This window comes from Gracilinanus agilis, chromosome 6 (genome assembly GCF_016433145.1).
Source record: "Gracilinanus agilis isolate LMUSP501 chromosome 6, AgileGrace, whole genome shotgun sequence".
NCBI lineage: Eukaryota > Metazoa > Chordata > Mammalia > Didelphimorphia > Didelphidae > Gracilinanus > Gracilinanus agilis.
This window is the reverse complement of record NC_058135.1, coordinates 216788551-216806995: the sequence shown is the minus strand read 5'-3', so window position 1 is coordinate 216806995 and position 18445 is coordinate 216788551. Positions and strand designations below refer to the sequence as shown.

The 18445-nt window shown below is 37.2% G+C and overlaps 1 protein-coding gene across 5 annotated transcripts in view; it reads left to right on the top strand.

Annotated features, from left to right (window-relative positions):
• The window catches only part of ACOX3 (acyl-CoA oxidase 3, pristanoyl), a 90689-nt gene that overhangs the window by 24360 nt on the left and 47884 nt on the right, over positions 1–18445 (top strand). The window lies entirely within an intron of this gene.

The window sequence follows — 18445 nt, the reverse complement described above, 5'->3', positions numbered from 1 at the left end:
ATTTTTGATTTGCTCGCTTTCTAATTTTTTGAGTTGCATGCCCAATTCATTAATCTCTGCCCTCCTTAATTTGTTAATATATGCACTCAAGGATATAAATTTCCCCCTGAGTACTGCCTTGGCTGCATCCCACAGATTTTGATAGGATGTCTCATCATTGTCATTCTCTTCAATGAAATTGTTGATTATTTCTATGATTTCTTCTTTTACAAATTGGTTTTGGAGAATCATATTATTTAATTTCCAATTAGTTTTTGGTTTGCCTGTCCAGGTGCCCTTACTAATTATCATTTTTATTGCATTATGATCTGAGAAGGTTACATTTATTATTTCTGCTCTTTTGCATTTGTTTGCAATGATTCTATGCCCTATTACATGGTCAGTCATTGTGAATGTACCATGTGCAGCTGAAAAGAAGGTGTATCCCTTTTTGTCCCTATTTATTTTTCTCCACATATCCATTAAATCTAATTTTTCTAGGACTTCATTCACCTCTCTTACCTCTTTCTTATTTATTTTTTGGTTTGATTTACCTAGATCTGAAAGAGGAATATTTAGATCTCCCACTATTATGGTTTTATTATCTATTTCCTTCTTGAGCTCTGCCAGTTTCTCCTTTATGAATTTGGACACTATGCCACTTGGTGCATACATATTGAGCAGTGTTATTTCCTCATTGTTTATACTGCCTTTAATCAGGATGTAATGACCTTCCCTGTCTTTTTAAATCATATCTGTTTTTACTTTGGCTTTGTCAGAAATCATAATAGCCACTCCTGCCTTCTTTTTCTCATTTGATGCCCAAAAGATTTTGGTCAAGCCCTGAACCTTAAACTTGTGTGTGTCCACCCACCTCATATGTGTTTCTTGTAGACAACATATTGTAGGATTTTGGTTTCTAATCTACTCTGCTATTTGCTTCCATTTTATGAGCGAGTTCATCCCATTCACATTCAGTGTTATAATTATCAGCTGTGCATTCGCTGACATTTTTGTCTTCTCCCCTATTCCTATCCCTTCTTCTTAAACTATTTCTTTTTTAAAATTTAAAAAGTTATTTTAATAGGTTTGCTATTAAGACCCTATCCCTTATCTCCTCCCTTGATTAACTTCTCTTTCTACCCCCTCCCTTTTTATTCCCCTCTTTTTGTTTTTGAAGGCCTAATAAGTTCCCTCCCCCTTCTTCTCCCCTCCCTTTTTTGACCTCCCCACTCCCCTGCTCCCCTTGGTTTATCCCTTCTGACTTTCTCAGTAGGGTTAGATAAGAGTTTTATATCCCAATGGATAGTATAGCTACTCTTCCCTCTCCGAGTTGATTACACTGATAGTAAGGTTTAAAAATTACCTCTTTATGCTCTCTTCCTCTCCTTCTTATAATAGTATTTGTCCCCTCCCCATCCCATGCCCTCTTTGTGTGTAGTAGAATATCCTATTTTTCTTATTCTCTCAAGTTTCTCGTGGTGTCCCCCTCCATTCACCCTCCTCTTTCCCACCCCCATATCTTCTTAGACTATTCAGCACTCCACCCTCTCCCCATAAATCATTCTTCCAACCACTATAATAGTGAATACTTAATAGTGAATAGAGTTCACTACAGAGAATTATACATAGCATTTCTCCACATAGAAATACAGATAATTAGATCTTACTGAGGCCCTTAAAAAGGCAAATTTAAAAAGTTATGAGTTTTCTTTCTTTCCCCTCTGTTTCTTATTTACCTTTTCATGTTTCTCTTGCTTTTTGTGGTTGGATATCAAACTTTCCATTTAGCCCTGGTCTTTTCTGGTCAAATACCTGGAAATCTTAAATTTTATTGAATGACCATACTTTCCCCTAAAAGTATATAGTCAGTTTTGATGGGTAGTTGATCCGTGGCTGAAGGCCCAGCTCTCTTGCCTTTTTGAATATCGTATTCCAAGCCTTGCGGTCTTTTAGCGTGGGGGCTGCCAGGTCCTGTGTGATCCTGATTGGTGCTCCTTGATATTTGAATTGTCTCTTTCTGGCTTCTTGTAAGATTTTTTCTTTTACTTGGAAGCTCTTCAATTTCACTATTATATTCCTTGGTGTTTTCCTTTCTGGGTCGAGTGTCAAGGGTGATCTATGGATCCTTTCAATGTCTATATTGCCCTCTTCTTGTAGGACTTCAGGGCAATTTTGCTGAATAATTTCTTTTAGTATGGAGTCCAAATTTCTATTAATTTCTCCTTTTTCAGGGAGACCAATGATTCTCAAATTGTCTCTTCTAGACTGGTTTTCTTGGTCTGTCACTTTCTCATTGAGATATTTCATCTTTCCTTCTATTTTTTCAGTCTTTTGACTTTGTTTTATTTGTTCTTGTTGTCTTGAGAGATCATTAGCTTCTAATTGCTCAGTTCTAGCCTTTAGGGACTGGTTTTCTTTTTTAATCTGGTCATTTCTGGTCTTGAGTTGACTTGCCTCACTTTCCAATTGTGAAATTCTGCCTTTTAAACTGTTATTTTCTTGCCCGATTTCCTTTTGAGCTACTTCGCATTTCTCTAGCCAAATCTTTTCCAACTTTCTCGTCATCTCAGTTTTGAACTCTTCAAGAGCTTGTGACCAGTTTTCATTATTTTTGGAGGGTCCGGATGCTTGTTTGTTCTCCTCCTCTGTTTGCTCAGTTGACTGGATTTTCTCTGTGTAAAAGTTGTTGAGTGTTAAAGATTTCTTCTTCTTGTTGTTAATCTTTCTCTTCTGAACTTCCTGATTCTGGGTAGCCATCGTTAGCCCAGCCCATTCTCAGGTTTATCCTCGCGTTCAGGATCTGTCTGCGGTGTTTTGGCTCCTGAGGTCTGAGGTCTGGTTTTTCTCAAGGTCAAGCCCCCTGGTCGAACCCCTTGCTTGATCCTCTGCAGGATGTTCCTTTACAAGTCTCAGGGCACTGCTTCCACAGTCGTATACCCGTCTGCACTGGTTTCCCACTCAGGGTTTCAGAGCTTTAGCTTGTGGCTGTGTCTGCCTCCACCCACGCCTCCGCCCGCGCCTGCGTTCTGTGTCCGCGCTCAGAGTCTGTGCGAGTTCTTTAGCTTTTTGGGGTCCTAAATCTTGCTGCTCTCAGGAACAGGCCCTGTAGCTGCCAGTGACTTGATGGGTGCCCCAGTCTTGCTCAATTTCTTTTGACCTGGCTTTGGAGTTGTAGGTGGTGTGTGTGTGTGTGGGGGGGGGTGGTTGCTCAGCCCGCGATTTAGTGAGAGCTGTTTCACCCCTTTATAGCATGGAAATGCCCCAATTCCACGTACGTTCCACACTGCGCCCTGTTGTTGGGTCCCTCTGTTGGACTGGGTTTGTTTTTATGTCTCCTTGATAAGTCCTGTATGTTTCAGTCAGGAGAGGTTAAGAGCTGCTCTTTACTCTGCCGCCATCTTAACCCGGAACTCACAATAATCCCCTATACATACTTTTTAAAAAAACCCTTGCCTTCCATTAGTACTATGTATTGGTTCCGTGGCTAAAGAGTAGTAAGGGCTAGGTAATAGAGATTAAGTGACTTGTCCAGGTTCCCACAGCCAAGAAATGTCTTAGTCCAGATTTGAACCCAGAACCTCCCATCTCTAGGCCAAATTACTTACTTTTGATAGCATCTATCCTGGGAGACAGGATGTGGAGAGAAAATTTAAGAATCCTTAAATTCCCAGAAAAGCTGAGGGAAAAAACTAGGGCCTATGTTTTAGAAAATTGTAAAGGAGAAGAGAAAACCTGGATAGAATATATTTCTTTTTGTCCCTAGTCCTTAGCACAGCAAATGTTTAATAAATGGTTGTTGATTGATTGCTAGAGAAACTTAAAAAAAAAACAAACAAAAAGCAAGCTGTAAAAGTAAACCAGTTTGAACAATTTTAAAAGTGTTAAATGATGATCAAGGAGGGCAATGGGACTGTTGTCCCTTGGCAATTCTACCTTCTCTAAAGGTCAGTAAAGAAACAGAAAAGCTCTCGTATTGTGTGTGTGCAAAAAAGCAAACTGCCTAGGAAAAGGGAAAAGGAAGGATCTTGATAGTTCTTAACATTGTCATGCCACAACAAAGGAGAATCAAATAAAAGGAGAGAAAGAAGGTATTGCCATAAAGGGAACCTCATTTTTATTTGAGTCAAGTAAGGGAAAATTTGAAAAAAAAAGTTGATTGGCAGAAATACAATAAATGGTATTATTGATCTATAGATCATGAGGAAGGGAATTGAGAGGGAAAGAAGAGTTGGGGAGGGGATAGACACAAGCAGAGTTGGAAGGGAACTCAAAAGCCATGTATTTCAGTGTCTTTGTTTTATAGATGAGGAAACTAAGGGCCTTGGAAGTTCAGTGACTTGTCCAAATTCTCCCAGGAAATTAAGTGGTCAAGTTAGGATTCAAACTCAGGCCTTCTAATTAAAAATCTAGCCCTTTTTCTTGAATACAATACTTTGAAGGAGGTCATTATTTAAATACCTACTTCGAGCTGGGAATCAAGTCATAAAACAATAGACCTGGTACAGACTACATCTGTCATCCAGTCCACCCTCTCCACTTCTTTTTTTTTTTTTTTAAAGAGTGAAAAGAAGACATTTCCTAGCTGTGTGACCCTGAACAAGTCACTTAATCCCAGATGCCTAGCCCTTACTAGTCTTTTGCCTTGGAACCAGTACACAATATTGATTCCAAGACAGAAGATAATGATTAAAAAAAAAAAAAAGAAGGCATGGATTCAAATCCCAGTTTTGCCACTTCTGACTGTGTAGCCTGGAGTAAGTCATCTCCACTTCTTTTACAGATGAGGAAACTGAGTCTCAGAGAAGAGACCTAAAACAATCATAACTCACAATTACATAGTACTTTAAGGTTTACAGAATGTTCCACCCCACCACAAGGCTGGTGGTGCACATATTTTTATACTCATTCTTTAGTTATGGCGGCAAAGTCATAGGGGTAAAGTATCATGCCTCTTTTCTCCAACCTAGTAAACATCTGAGTCAAGAGAAACCAGATCTCCTGACTGCAAGCCTGGCAGCCTTTCTACAGTGCCAGTGGATTTTTTTCATTTGCCTCTTTTTCCTAAAACTAGAAAACTGAGTAAAATTCTAAGTGAGGTTCCAGCTGTGGTTTTACTATATTTTGATTGTTTCATGATCAGTCTCACTTCTTCTGAATTTTCCTATATATGAACTAAAAATACCTATACCTAATTTCTACAGAACACATTTACATGAGATTGAGCGACATAAAGAACTCATCCTCACCAAATGCAGAAAGGGAAAAACATATTCTTTATAGACAATAGTGCATAAAAATTCCCATCAGCAATGGATCTGTGCACAAAGGATTCAGGCCTAAGTCTCCAGTTGCAGCTTCCAGCAGAGGGAGCAATTGTTTTGAGTTTGTGGGACTTTTAAGCTTGGAGTGAACTTTGATTCCATTATTGTGTCTCATTTTCTCACTTTAATCCAGAGATAAAATTTTGTGAAAAAAATCACTTTTGTGATTTCAACGGAGTTAAGTGATTTTTTTTATAAATTCAGAATCAGTTTGGTTGTAATAAGAAGGAATAGAAGAAGAAATGTTTTTGTAGTCAGGTGGGGCTTTGGCTTCTGAATGTAACATGATTGATTACATATTGAGCAAACAACTTCCACATCTTCCTTCTGCTCTCCTTTTCTTTTGAAACTCCCTTCTCTATTCAAAAGAGGTCTAGAGACACGGAGATCCTAGAACTGGTTGGAACAGCAAAAATGCACTATTTGGCTCCCCTCCATTCCAGCCTGAGCTGAACAATGTTCCCTGGATACTTCAAACTGCCTTCCTCTTCCCTCAGGCCCAAACTTGGCACCAAGCCAGGGAACAAATCTTAGGGAGTGACTGTGAACTGCCTTAACAATAGTAGATTGTAGAGGAGGCCTTCTACTGGCAAGATGGGGCTGAATGTTTTTACCCACCCTGTCTTCTCCGGTGAAGGGGAAGTTTTTTCTTAGTTAACACTCTGAGGAAGTGCGGGGAAAGTAGGTGCTCTGCATAGATTCTAGTAGTTTTGCCAGCCTTGGGAGGGGATGGTCCAGTCTCATCTCTTCTGTAAGAGTTAAATGTAAAAGACTTGAGTCCTTAGTATTTTATAAAGTTTATTAGAATTACTTGGAGAGGAAAAAAGATCAGAATTAGGTAAAAGGATAAAAGTAAAATAGCCTAATCTAAACTACTATGTGGATGATCTCAGCTTGGCCACAGCAACAACTCCCCTAGTGCAGTCACCCAAGATAGAACCTATACTTCCTTGTCTCAAACCTTTTAACCTCCTCCCTTCTGGGTCAGATTCAATCATCTCCAGATCAAGGGCATAGGCCACGGTCCAGTGAGCCACACTAGGTGACATAAGTGGTGCAAACTCATGTAGACTCAAGTGAACTGCATTACCTAGAAAGGGGAGGAGCATAGACCTTTCTTCATACAATTCCCATTTTCTCTTATACTCTGTCATGCCACTTTGCTTTCCCTGCTAACTGTCATAGAGGCAGGGCCCAGACTCCACTCTTCTCCACCACTAATCTCTTGACACAGCAGGAGGAAGCATAGGGGACCAAGGCAGGTCTCAACTATGGGGCTTATTTGCTTCTTGGTAGAAAGAAGTTCCTTCCCCATAGTCAAAAGCCCCAGAAATTTGGATATGTCTAGGGAATGCCTGCACACTAACATTCCCATTCTTCAAATCTCCATGGTATTCAATGTATCTTGAGGAGGGATTAATATTTGAAAATAATTTCGCTAAATGCGGAGATCATAAGTATTTGGAATTTAAATGTATTGAATTTTAAAACATTCAGAATGATACCTTTTTTAAAAATTAAAATTAAATTTTTTTTATTTTCTGGTCTTCACATGCTGAGACAGAAAAATTACATGACTAACTTCCTGTCACAGAGCTAGTTAATGTCATTTAAATGACTATTGGGGAGTATATTGTCATAGATCATTTCAATTAATTACCAATGTTTATAGCTCTCATTTCCACAGGATGATGGCCCTTTTTTCACATTCCTCTAATAAGGTAGGAAACAATCCTCTTGGATAAAATAAACCTACAGATTTATTTTAAGCACCTACTATATATACTTTGCTAAGGTAACAGGAGAGAATCGAATATTAAGAAGGCACAGTTTTAAAATAGAATAAGCTAGATGTTGTCTCCAAGGTAACAGCTATGTCCAAGATAATGTTTTTCAGTTAGTTTTGAACACAAAACATAGATTTTTCTGATTTAGAAGCTACCTTTGAACCAAGAATGTCTGAGCAGGAATGACCTTTTGAACATAAAATATTAGAAGATACCTTGTTGAGTGTTTTAGTAGAGAATAGACTTGAAGCCAGAAATAACTCTGTTTAATTACCATCTGATAATATACTTCGGATAAAGCATACGACAAGGAGATATATGCCTGACAAAAGCATTTGCCATTGTGATAGAGAAGATCCAGTGCAAGATCCAGATTGAGAAGGAATTCCTTTTGGATGGTGGAAAAAATCCTTCAGATGCCCTTGTTTGTCAAAGACTGTGATGATTGAACTTTAAAATATTACAGAATCTTTTGGACGAAATCTTTAATCGCCTAAAGGAGTTAGATAAATTTTTCTTAGAGAAAAGGAAAGGTATAAAATAGTAACTTGAGGGGAAGGTGGTGTAAAAGTCTTTTTTTTTTCAAGATGAAAAAACTTGAATGTGTTTATAGGCAACACAGAAGAAACCAATAGCTAAATAGAAGGGATGATTGTGAGAACAATCTTCAGAAGATGGGAAGAGATGAAATTGAGAGTTCATGTTGAAAAGTGGGCCTTAGCAAGGTGAAGGGCAACTTCTTCCTTAGGGATTGTAGTAAAGGAGGAGAAATTGAGAGTTGAGGAGCCAAAATGAAAGATGTATAGGCAAGCTCCTCCAGTGCAATCTATAAATGCACCAGATTGAGAGTCCTGATCAGGAAGTATGAGAAAACCTCAGTCAAATCTCTTTGGCAAAGAGAGACAAAAAGTAATGATAGTAGAGCCTGGCTCTAACCAGGAGCCTGCCATGCCCCAAAGAGTATTCTAGCTTCCAGGCACTGAAAGAAGACTGAGGCTTTACTTGAAGTAAGGAGAGGTCCCAGGGCACCTCATCCTCATGAAGGGGTTGGAATAGGTATCAAACCAGAACTTCAGTGGCGTATTGAACAGAGAATAAGATAAGAAGCAAGCAACAGTAGAGTGACTATAATACTAGGGGATGTTAAGATTGTAGCCCTCCAGCTTCATCCAAAGCCCAAAGTGGAATAACATGGACAGGAATCCTAGACCAGAGAAGGACCTGTGGTCATTTTGTTTCTAACTTGCAAAGCTTTCCAAATGGTTGTCAATGGCCAAGTCTAGTGGTAGCCTTTTAGAACTTCCAGTCAGGGATGTGATCACAGTAACTTGCTGAAGGAACTTAGACTAGGAGGGTAGTGATCATACTTTGTCCCAGATTCAATATTTTTTGGAGTCCTAAACACTTAGTCTGCAGTCTAAGCAGTTCTTAGTATTTTGGAAAAATACAACAGTTAGTATTCCAAGAAAACAGAAGAAGGAAGGACCCAAAAGAACAAAAGTACTTTGGAGATGGCAACAGTGGCACAGCAATGTCTGAAGTTCTCAGTTTAGAGATGGTAAGGGGGCCGGGCGATTGGTCAGAAAGATTACATGGGATTCCACCTGGCACTGGGCACAAGATACTGCTATATTGCCCATTCACAGTTCCTGGCCACCTTTTAGAGTGGAGAGGAGCCCTAACACTTGCAAATGGAGGGGAACAGGGTCCCTGGTCATAATTCCAGGGTTGAGAGGAATGCTAGGACTTGTGGTTACAGAGGAGCAGTGATACTTCTTGGGTAAAGATCAGAGGCCAGACCAGTAGAGCAGTGACCACATCTCTCCTTGAAGTCCTTGGAAGGCTCTTGGAAAGTACAAGAAACCAGTACTAAGTCTGAAAAAAGCAGCATGAAATAACTAAATTTTGTTCCTGTTTTCCCCTACTAATCCCCTAGGAACAGGGTCCAATTTTGACATCATGTTCAAAGTCAAGAAATAGGCTGAAAAAATGATCAAACGACAAAAAATAACTTGACTATTAAAAGCTACTGTGATGACAGGGAAGATTAAGACTCAAACTCAGAAGAAGAGAGCAACATAACTACTATATGCAAAACCTCAGAGGGAAATATATATATATATATATATATATATACACACACACACATATATATATATACACACACATATGTATGTATATATATATATATATATATATATATAAATTTGACTCAACTCCAAAAAGAATTCCTGGAAGAGCTACAGAAAGAGATAAGAATGAAAGAGGAAATATTGGGAAAAGAAGTGAGAGTGATAAAAAATTATAAAAAGAGAATTAACAGCTTGATAAAAGAGGCACCAAAATATGCTAAAGAAAATAAGCACTTTAAAAGACAGAATTGGTCTAATGTTAAAAGAAACAGAAAAAACTTACTGAAAAAAGAATTCTTTTTAAAGAAGAACCGGCTAAATGGAAAAAGATACACAAATTCACTGAAGAAAAGAACTTAAAAAAGAGAATTGGCCAAATAGAAAAAGAGGAACAAAAGCTCAGTGAAGAAAAAATTTTTTTACAAATGAGATTTAGGCAACTGGAAGCTAATGATTCCACAAGACAAAGAAACAATAAAAAAGATTGATATGAAATATCAGGGAAAAAACTCAACTGGAAGATAGAGTGAAGATAAATAACTTAAGAATTGTATTACCTGAATGTCATGATTTTAAAAAGAGTCTAGACATATTTCAAGAAATTATTAAAAAAAAAACCTGTCCAGATATCTTAAATCCAGATGGTAAAATAAAAATGGAAAGAATACATCTATCACCTCCTGAAATAGATCCCAAAATGAAAACTCCCAGAAATAATATAACCAAATTCCAGACCTCTCAGATCAAGGAGAAAATATTGCCAGAAAGAAACAATTCAAATATTGTGGCGTTACAGTGAGGATCATACAAGATTTGGCACCTTCCACTTTGAAGAAGCAGAGGGCTTGGAATATATTCTGGAAGGCAATGAAGGTAGAATTAAACCAAGTATAACCTACCCATCAAAACTTTAGGGGAGAAAAATGAACATTCACTGAAATGGGGGACTTTTAAGCATTCCTGATCAAAAGACCAGAGTTGAATAGAAAATTTGATATCCAAACAAAAGACTCAAGAGAAGCATAAAAAAAGGTAAACATGAAAGAGTAGCCATAGCAGATTTAATAAAGTTGAACTGTTTTGATTCCCACATGGCAAGATGATATATGTAACTCCTAAGAACTTTAACATAATTAGGGCAGTTAAAAGGACGTGGACAAAGGGAATAATTGTGAGTCAGTTATGTTGGGATGAACTTTAAAAAATAAAGGGATAAGAAAGAAGGATGTTTTGAGAGAAAGGGGAAGGGAGAGGTATGAAGGGAAATTATCTCACATAAAAGAGACATGCAAGGAAGAGCTTTAATAGTGGAGGTTACAGGCAATGGTGGGCAACACTTAAACTTCATTCTTACTGTAATTGGCTCAGAAAGTGAAGAAAATACACACACACACACATATATATTCAGTTGGGTATAGAAATCTCTCACCCAGCAGAGGAGATAAGAGAAGGGGAGGTGACTAAAAAAAGAGGACAGATTAAGGGAGGTAATAGTCAGAAGCAAAACAGATTTTTAAAGGAGAGATAGGAATAAACAAAAATACAATATGGGGAAATACACAGTAAGCATAACTATATATGAATGAGATAAACTCACCCATAAAACAGAAGTCAATAATAGAATGGATTAGAAATCAGAATCCAACAATATGTTTACAAGATATTACACTTGAAACAAAGACACAGAATTAAAATTAAGGATCTGGAACAGAATCTATCATGCTTCAGCTGAAGTAAAAAAAAAAAGCAGGAGTAGTAGTCACAATGTCAGACAAAACAAAAGCAGATGTACTTAAAAGAGATAATCAGGGAAACTACATTTTGCTAAAAAGACATGGTAGAAAATGAAGTAATAACAATACTGAACATATGCAATGAATGGCAGAGCATTTGAGTTGAGGAAAAGATAGTGATTTATGGAAATATGTTTTGCATGATTTCACATAGTAAGTGATACATTGCTTGCCTTTTCAATGGGTAGTGGGAGGGATGAAGGAAGGAAAAGTTCAGGTCTCAAAATTTAAAATAAAAAAATCTTAAAATTAAATAATTATTTTTAAAAGCATTAAATAGAAACCTGAAAAAGCAATCATATGAGACTAAACAAAGATAAATCATTTATCAAATATGTAAATAACAATTTATTTAAATACTATGTAAGTAGAAAAATAGGGGAAAAAAGTGTCCAAATTCTTTCTATGAACAAATATGGTCTTGATTCCTAAGCCAGGGAAGATCAAAACAGAGAAAGAAAAGTACAGCTCAATATCCCTAATGAATACTGATGTAAAAGCAAGGAAACTACAGAAACATATCACAAAGATTATACAGTATGAGCAGGTTGTATTTATATCAAGAATGGAAGACTGGTTCAATATTAGGAAAACTATAAACATAATTGGCATATTAACAGCAATAATACTTATTATCACTATTACCATTCAACACAATGCTAGAAATGCTAGCTAGAACAAGAGAAGTTGAGGAATGATGTCAAGAGCTTTTGAGATATATTGAAGTAGAGAGTTCAAAATGAATGGCATCATTTTCCAAGTAAAATATGAGAAGGTCCTTAGCTGAGAAGATGGGAGAAAGAATTGATTGGGAGGTATGAGGAGAGAAGGGAAGGCTTGGAGTAGCCTCTTTGCTGGGAGTGGGATAGACAATCAGTTAGCAAGAAATAAAAATTATTTTGCTGTGATGGAGACCCATGTGAAATTAGATAACAAATTTTGAGTGAGCCTAGCCTTTTCAGTTGTATAATTTTCCCTAGCCCCATTTAGTAGATGGTGGGAGTAATAGAATATTGGAGTTTGGCAAAGTGTGACCATTGATAGGACAGAGAGACAAGGGCTTTGAGAGCAGATATTAGTGCACAGTTTATTAATCTGGGATAGTATTGGAGGGATTGCTGAGAATATGATAAATGGGTTTAAGAGTCGGTAAAGCATAGGAAGAGATATAATGACAGAATAGGGACTGCTGAGTTTTGATTGTTTAAGTGAAATGCTTATGGACATGGAAAGAACAAACATNGTCTTGGAATCAATACTGTGTATTGGTTCCAAGGCAGAAGAGTGGTGAGGGCTAGGCAATGGAAGTCAAGTGACTTGCCTGGGGTCACACAGCTAGGATGTGTCTGAGGCCAGATTTGAACCTAGGACTTCCCATCTCTAGGCCTGGTTCTCAATCCTTTGAGCCACCTAGCTGCCCCCTTGTTGAGTTCTTTCAAATGACCTTCATAGGGCTTGGAAGATATGACCCTTTACCATTCTGCTTGCCCTCCTCTGGACACTTTCTAACTTATCAGTATCCTTTATCCATGATACCCAGTACTTATTACAGTGCTCCAGATGAAGTTTGAGGAAAGAAGAACATAATGAGACTATCATCTCTCTATTTCAGGAAGTTATCAGCTAGGCAGGCAGCCACTGAACACTTATTAAGTACTTACTATGTGCCAGCTATTGTGCTAAGTGCTGGATATTTGAAAAAAGGTGAAAAGATCCCCAGTCTTCAAGGAATTCACACTTTAATGGGCAACACAAGGTGTAAATAACTAGGTAAAGGAGAGGAAAGCACTAGTAGCAAAAACTGAGAAAGGCCTCCTAAAGAAGGCAGAAGTTGAGCTTAGTCTTGAAGGAAGCCAGGCAAAGTAAAAAAAGTAGAGATGAGGAGAGAGAGCATTTTAGCCATAAGTGAGAGACAGTGGGAAGGCATGGAGAGAGGAGATGGAGTATCCTGGAGATGGAGTCAAAGAACTTCAGTGGGCCAGTGTCACTGGATTGTATAGAGTATAGAGGAGATTAAAGTATTCAAGGACTTTTTAATTTGGTCTTGTGGTAAAAGGGAACCACTGGAGTGTACTGAGTCAGGGGATGACATAGTCACACCTGTGTTTCTGGAAAATCACTTTGGCATCTGAGTAGAGGTTGGATTGAAGTGGGAAGAGACTTGGGACAGGGAAATCAGAAGGTGACAGATGATGAAAACCAGACTGAACGAAGAAAAGGGAATACTTCTCTTAATGCAGCCCAAGATTACATTAGCTTTTTTGGAGTGCCACATCATCTTGCTTTCCCATATTGAGCTTAACAGTTCTCTAAAACCTTCAGATCATTTTCAAAATATCTGCTGCCTTTTTATTTGGGAAGTTAATTTTTTTGTATCTAAGGATAAAACTATATTTTTCTTATTGAATTTTGTCTTAGAAGATTAATCCTAGTATTCAAGCCTTTTTGGATCTTGACCCTTTCATCCAGTGAATTAGCTATCTTTCTCATTTTTTGGATTACCTTAGTGTTTGATGAACTTGTCATTTCTGCCTTCATTCAAGTCATCAATAAAAATGTTAAATACCACAAGATTAAGCATGGATACCTAGGGTGCCTTACTAAAGACCTCCTGCTAGACATCGAATCATCAATTAATGATTACTGTTTGTGTGGCCATTCAATCAATTTTGAATCCTTCTAATTTTATTTTATTTTTTATCAACCCCATCTCTCCATCTCCACGAAGATGATGCGAGTTACTTGTAAAGAGCTCTGCTGAAATCTAGTTAACCTACATCTATAGTCATGAAATTTAGACGGGAGGTCCTAGGTTCAAATCCGGCCTCAGACACTTCCCAGCTGTGTGACCCTGGGCAAGTCACTTGACCCCCATTGCCCACCCCTTACCACTCTTCCACCTAGGAGCCAATACACAGAAGTTAAGGGTTTAAAATTTTTTTTTAATTAAAAAAAATGAATTGTTTGAGGGGACAGCATAACATATATTGAAATATCAAAATGCTGTACTGAATTTTTGGGGAATGGAGGAAAATATTTTTGTATCCTAGTCCCAATATAGTGTCAATTAATAAAGTTTTCCATTTGGGGTAATTCCAAAAATTTCATTTTTAATTCAAATCAAAAAATTTTTATTAGCTCTCTTTTGGAGGTCTGTTCATTTGTTATTAATTGGAGTTTGATTTGAATTTTCATACATTCAGAAGTTTTTGAGTGATTGACACATATTTTATTATGTATACTGCCTACATGAAAATACCTGGGTTTTTTTCTTTTTGAAAACTCTTATAATTATTCCCATATCTTTACTGATTATTATAATCAGGCATAAGCTGATTTTTGCCATTCAAGTAGGAAGCTTTTGTTTTAGTGGCTTCATGTATATGAACAGATATTAAATATTTTAATATTTTGTAATCATAGAATTCCATAAATAAGGTACTTTTTGTCTTATCCATATGTCTACCGTACATACAGACTTTATATGCCTTCAGGGAAACTTTTAAATCTTGGTGCCTGAAACATGGCCTTAAGTATAGTGGGCACTTGTGAATAAATTGAATTAAATTTGCTGTGCATTTTAATTAAAATAAGTCACCTGACTTAACTTTCCCCTAACTTCCAAATATTAAATGAAAGGAATATAATTTTCCAGTCAATGGCTTTAGAAAATATAATTGTCTTTAATATATTAACATATTAATATATTATGGGACATAATATATTAATACATCCTATGGACCTCCTATAACATCATTTTGGACTGTCCCTTGAAGATCGTGTAAAGAACAAATAATGCCATTCTGTATTGGTTCTGTGTAAAATTATGTTGTGTATTAAGATGTAACATGTTATTACAATGTTAAGACACACGAGGGTGCTCTAAACAGTCAACATAAAGGAAAATGTTTAGCTACTAAAATTTAGGGGTGGTTGAAAATACCCAATACAACAATGTCCATTGTTGACAGCACTGGTGAATTCTGGCTCCTGTGATTTGGCAAACTGACTGGCTTTTTTATTACATCCAGTTTCCTAGACAACTTTAATAACATAAAATGATTGTGAGATTGGATTTAAGGGATTCAAATGCATCACAGATTCCAATCCTCAGGGCATCAAATTTACTAAATGCTTTTAGGGATTTAGAGATTCAATTTAGTTAAGTAAACATTATTAAGTACCTATGATGTGCTTAATATAGAGAAAAGAAAAACAACACTGTTCCTGCCCTCAAAGAGTGTACATTCTATAGGAGAGACAAAACCTGAGAGATGAGAACACTAGCAAGTTGACAAAAATGCCCTCCAGAGGTGGAGGCAATTCCTGGGATGACATTAGGAGAGGCAGATGGCTTTGCAGATTTGGGGATCAGTCTTTGAAAAGTTGTAGAATGAGAGAAGGAATGTTACCCATGAGGAGCAGGAGATCAGACAGTTGGTCTGGATTAAAACATGAGTTGAGGGAGTCAGAAACCATGTGGCATTTAATGGTCATCATATCCAGGCCCCTTTCTTATTCTCCTTCTTATACATTATTTCCTTCCTTATCTAGCTTCCCTAGCTGCTCTAATTGCTGTTCATCACAAACAGCATTTCATCTTCAGTTTTCAGGCAGCCAGGAGTTATGGTAGATAGATTTGGAATCAGAAAGAATTGAGTTCAAATCCAGTCTCAGACATTTATTAGCTGTGTGATTCTAGGTAAGTCACTTAATCACTACCTGCCTCAGTTTCCTCATATGTAAAAAGGAGTTAGTAACAGCAACTTCTTGTGAAGATCAAATAAGATGATATTTATTTTTATTTTTAATTTTATATATTTTGTCATGCAAAACACACTTCCATATTGGTCATTGTCATAAGAGCAAACTTATACAAAACCCAAACTCCAACATAAAATCATAAATGCACTGATGTGAAAGATGACTCCAACAGTTCTCTCTTGAGGTGGATAGCATTCCCTGTCATAAGTCTTTTAGGATTGTCCTAGATCATTGCATGGCCGAGAATCGAGAAGTTTTCACAGATAATCATTTTATAAAGTTGCTGATACTATGTACAATGTTCTCCTGGTTCTGCTTATTCCACTCTGCATCATTTTCCTGAAGATCTTTCCAGCTTTTTCTGAAATCACCTTGCTCATCATTTCTTATTGCACAATAGTGTTCCATCACTAACATGTACCACACTTTGTTCAGCCATTCCCCAACTGATGGATGTCTCATCATTGTCCAATTCTTTACCACCACAAAAAAGAGCTGCTATAAATATTATTGAATGAGTAGGCCCTTTCCCCTTTTTTATCATGAGATGATATTTGTAAAGCACTTAGCATAACGCCTGGCATTAGAAATTAATTCTTGCTCCCTTATTCCCATCCCTCATCCTCTTCCTCCCTTCCATGTCTTTGCACTGAATTGTCCCGTGCCTGTGTTCCTTCCTCATCTCTGCTTCTTAGGTTTCCTGACTGCTTCAGGATTCATCTCACATGCTTCTGTCTGCAGAACGGATTTACTGGCCTTCCTCACCGCTGAGTTTTCAGATTTCCTTCCTATCCACTGTGGTCTTCTGTGTTTCTGGCTAATCGCGGGTCTCTGCTATGAGACTCTTTGCACCTCAGGAGCAGAAACTGAGTGTTGGCTTTTTTTGTATCATTAGCATTTAGCACAATGTCTGCTCCAAGAAAATGACTTAATAAATGTTTGCTGTTATTGAAGTAAGTTTGAAAGTACAAGTTGGGGTCAGATTGTGAGGACTTTAATGCCAAACAGGGAGTTTATTTTTTATCTCAGAGATGACAGGGAGCTACATCAGCTTCTTAAGGGGAATGACATGGTCACATCCAGGTTTTAGGAATATAAATTTGGCATTTATTTGAAGGATAGATTGGAGGAGGGGGAGAGGATGGAAGAAAGATCAATTAGAACGTTCTTACAGTAATCCCAGTAAGAATGAAGGAAGTCCTGAATTAGTGCAGTGATTAATACTATTAACCCCATTCTATTATTTACATGAAAAAGGAGATCTACAGAAGGTACCTTTCTTGCTCCAAATCAGGCACTTAACAGGCCACATCTATAAGGCAATTCATTTTTAAAAAATGCTTACTTTCCATCTTAGAATCAATACTGTATATTGGTTAACAGACAGAAGAGCAGTAATGTTTAGAAAATGGGGATTAAATGACTTGTCCAGGGACACACAGTGTCTGAGGACAGATTTGAACCCAGGACCTCCCATCTCTAGGCCTGGCTCTCAATCCACTGAAACACTTAACTTCCCTTGGTTAAATAAGAGAGAAACCTCATAAAGAATTTGGAGCTTTCAAAAAATATATACACTTTCCCCCTCAATCCCAAGTATTCACATTTCTTTAGATAAACCTGAAATATAGTCATTCATAAGTTCTTTAGCGGATTGTTGTCAGTGTGATTTAATCTTGGCACGTAGACAATAATGATCTGAGTAATTTCATCTCCTGAGGGATAGTCTTCCACCTTCAACTAGTGTAGTTCCTTTCTTAGTGAAATAATCTGAATTCATGCCAACAAAACATCATCTCTGTATCTGCCTGCTTGTGTCATTAGTCTTGTTTTCTAAAGTTCTCTTTATTGCTGGCTCAATAAAAGAATACAGTATATGAAATTGAGAATGATCGTAATAGCCAGATAAGTTGCTATAGGAACTACTGATATTTTTCAAGTACATTTAGCACAGTTTATATAACATCTGTTAGTGTGAATAGGCATGTTCTCTAGAGTACTGTGAAATAAATTTTTCTGAATTGGCAAACTGAATCCTTTCATTATTAATACAGCTTTTCATTGCATCAGTGTATATGGTTGTCCGGTATTTTTAAAACTAGGGACATTATGATCTTGCCAAGCATACTTTTCAGTTCAAGGGGAACATATCCATTTCTATTTGAAACATATACCAGAGGAATGTGAATTAGAAGAGACTTTAGTGGTCACCTAGTTCAGCCCATACCTCAAAAGAAGCCCTTCCGTAGCCTTTCTGATTAAGGAGTTCTCCAGTCTTTGCTTACAGATGTCGAAGGAGGAAGAGGAATCTGTTGTTTTTGGAAACAGCTTGGTCTCCTTTCAGAGAATTCAAAGGGTTAAGAGGCTTTGTCTTCTCTCAAGCTTATCTTGACCTTTTTGCAATTTCCCCAGTTTAAATTCTATCTTTAATAACCAAGCAGAATGTCTTATCTTTCCTCCATGTAATGTCCTTTAAAATCCTTGAAGTCAGCAGGTCTAGTGTTTGCTTTAGTTTCCATAATTTAAAAAGATTTTTTTTTTTGCTTAATGTTTATCATGTTATATCACAAGGTAGGAGCTTTAAAAAATCAGTTGTTTTTCTAGAACCTTTTAAGACTTTTGGTTTCATAGTCTTTACTCTGAAGCAACTGAGTACTTGTATATTT